At 37.6% G+C, this 3369-nt stretch overlaps 1 long non-coding RNA gene across 1 annotated transcript in view; it reads right to left on the reverse strand.

Annotated features, from left to right (window-relative positions):
* Positions 1–954: 954 nt before the first annotated feature.
* LOC107591904 (uncharacterized) overlaps positions 955–3369 on the reverse strand; it is a 4679-nt gene continuing 2264 nt past the window's right edge. Inside the window, exon 3 of the long non-coding RNA XR_001609921.1 lies at positions 955–1350. This is a non-coding gene — a long non-coding RNA (uncharacterized lncRNA). The remainder of the gene's footprint in view (positions 1351–3369) is intronic.

Consider the following 3369-nt stretch of genomic DNA (forward strand, 5'->3'; position numbering starts at 1 on the left):
GTGTGGACACAGTGGGGCAAGTGTGGGTACACTGTGGGCTGGGTGTGGAGACACAATGGGGAAAGTGTGGGTAGGCTGGGTGTGGACACAATGGGGCAAGTGTGGGTACACTGTGGGCTCGGTGTGGAGACACAGTGGGGCAAGTGTGGGTTCACTGTGGGCTGAGTGTGGACACAATGGGGAGAGTGTGGGTACACTGTGGGCTGGTTGTGGACACAGTGGGGAGAGTATGGGCTGGCTGTGGGCATAATGGGGGAAGTGTGGGTACACTGTGGGCTGGGTGTGGACACCATGGGGAAAGAGTGGGAATACTGTGGGCCAAAAGTAGCGTCCCAGCTGAAAATGTGTACCTAGGGTCCCAGTAGACCTCACAGTATGCCCACACTTTGGAGGGAAATATGGACATAAACCTGTGTAGGGCCTTTGCGGACTTAACAAATAACAAAACTTTGTACCTGCAGACTGCTGCAATATTACTATTAATGCACATGCAGAATAATTGCACATGTTGAAAGTAGAAGTAATAAATGAAGAGTCATAAATTTCAAATACTTTGATTTATTCAGGGCCATGTAAAAAAATGCAGAAAATACACTGCTCAAAAGTTTAGGATCGGTATGATCTGTAAATGTTTTTGAAAGAAGTCTCTTATGCTCACCAAAACTCAATTTATTTGATCAGAAATACACGTAAAGCAGTAACATTATGAAATATTACAATAACTGTTTTAATATTAAAAAAACAGTTTTACTATTATGTTTAATTTGAATTTTCAGCAGCCATTACTCCAGTCTTCTGTGTCATACAATCCAACAGAAATTATTCAAATATTCTGTGTTGGTGCTCAAGAAACACTTCTTATCATCAGCAGTCTCGAAAACAGTTGTGCTGCTTCATTTGTGGAAACAGTGATACATTTTTTCAGGTTATTTTGAATAGAGCTTTTAAAAGAGCAGCATTTTATTTTTAAATAGGATTTTTGTCCAACAATGTAAACGTTTTTACTGTCGTTTTTTTATCAATTTAATGCACCCTTGCCGAATACAAGTAATTTCTTAAAGAAAAAAAAAACTTTCTGACCCCAAACTATTGAACAGTAGAATATATTGAATAGATTTATAAAACAGAACAATGACCAGTTATAACTACATCAGAACATTAAGTAGATATTATAGATAATTATAGAAAAATCAATCCCCTAAGGGGCACCAGTAGAGCTCTGCCTGATCTCTGATCTTTTGGTTCTTCTGCTCCTTCCACCGTCCCAAGTCTCTTACGTTACGGAGCCACTTTAATAGAAGTTTCCATTTTAGATGCTGTGGCCTGGCTGCTTTTTGTTCCAGCATCTACCTGAGAAAGAAAACAACAAATAAAATGTAAATATGTATATATATATATATATATATATATATATATATATATAAAAACTTAACAAAACCAAAGTTTCTACCTCAGGAAGTCTCCCAGGGCACTAATATTTTTTGTGGAACTTTTTTTAAGGTTAAAAATAAATGTATGCTTTATTGATGGCAGAGATACACAGAAAGTGACAAAGAGTGTGAATGAACTGCATGACTAAATGAGACAATGAGAGAGCTGTGGTTGATTGAGACTGAGATTGAGATTAAGGTAAAACTGAATGAAAGACTAAAATAATTAATTTACAACATTTTCAAATTTCAGTTCTAAACAAATGTTGACTCACATACATATCCATATCCAATATGTGTGTGTTGTGTTAATTCTTTCCCACTTCAGCTACAGAAGGCATTATTGAGTACATAATTAAAAATGGTTTTAACACAAGGTTAAGTTATATTCTGGCCAAACACTGCAATATTACTAGGGGTGACCCCGAATAGTCGACGATTCGATGCTTCGATAGGAGGAGCCCGATTAGACTACCAATCTCACAGTCGAATATTCGCAGAGGTGTTATGATCATGCTATTTTGGCTATATGAGGGTGCTCAAATGTCTGATTTAACATACCGGTTTTCTCCCAAAGTTAATATACAGCCTATTAAGAAAGAAGCTTTGAATAAATATTTTAACGTGCGTGAATAAATCCAACCACCCCTATAGATTTAAGTTTCACTTTCTATAGTCCGTGACCGACAGAGGAGCATCTTGGCGGCAGGGATTTAAAACTTTAACAAGACTCAAATTGACACAGGCAGAGTGAAAAACTGTATTTTTTCGATCAGGTAGGATACAAGTGATTTTAAAACATTTCAGCCGGTTTATATATATTGTGTATATATTATTTATCTCATATAAGATGCATTTGGTTGAGTTGCGCAGCAGTAAAGCGTTTCATGGTACGGTGATTATCTCTTCAGCATGCAGCGCAAGCAGGACAAACAACAATGCATAATATTAATAACTATAACTGGGACTGTCCAATGTTTACACTCCTGTTTTCGGAAGTCATTCGCTAGTTCCGCCTTCTCGATGACATCACGCACGTCGTTAAAGACGGCACGCGATGAATGGTCGGAAAGCAACATGTAGTCTGATATGTTTCTTGTCCACGACACAACAAGATTTTAGGAGTCAAAATTGTATAATCTGACACAGTGACTATCGTGACCGACAAAAATATTGTGTAGTCTGAGCCTGGCATTAGTCTAAATCAGTACATGTAGCAAGGTTTATATATATATATATATATATATACACACACACACAAAGAAAAACAAGTAGATAGAATAGAAAAAATAGAATAGAAAAATATAAATAATTTTATTACATTTTTTTATTAAAAAAAGAAGATAAATGTAGATAAAGTAGAATTAAAATAGAATAGAAAGTGCTAGAGTTAGAGGGTCAAATAAAGGTGGAACAGATGTGTTTTTAGTCGTTTCTTGAAGATGGTTAAGGACTCAGCTGCTCGGATTGAGTTGGGCAGGTCATTCCACCAGGAGGGAACAGTTAGTGAAAAAGTCAGTGAAAGTGATTTTGTGCCTCTTTGAGATGGCACAATAACACACCGTTCACTTGCAGAAAGCAAGTTTCTAGAGGGCACACAAGTCTGAAGTAATACATTTAGGTAAAGGGGTGCAGAGCCAGTGGTGGTTTTGTAGGCAAACATTAATGCTTTGAATTTAATGCGAGCAGCTACTGGTAACCAGTGCAAATTGATGAACAGTGGTGTGACATGCGTTCTTTTCGGCTCATTAAAGATTAATCTTGCAGCGGCATTTTGGATTAATTGTAGAGGTTTGATAGAAGTGGCTGGAAGACCTGCCAAGAGAGAATTGCAATAGTTCAGCCTGGATAGAACAAGAGCTTGAACAAGGAGTTGTGTTGCATGTTCTGAAAGAAAGGGCCTGATCTTGTTGTATAAAGCAAATCTGCAGGACCGGGC

Source organism: Sinocyclocheilus grahami, unplaced genomic scaffold, assembly GCF_001515645.1.
Source record: "Sinocyclocheilus grahami isolate Dianchi unplaced genomic scaffold, SAMN03320097.WGS_v1.1 scaffold147.1, whole genome shotgun sequence".
NCBI classification, from domain to species: Eukaryota; Metazoa; Chordata; class Actinopteri; order Cypriniformes; family Cyprinidae; genus Sinocyclocheilus; species Sinocyclocheilus grahami.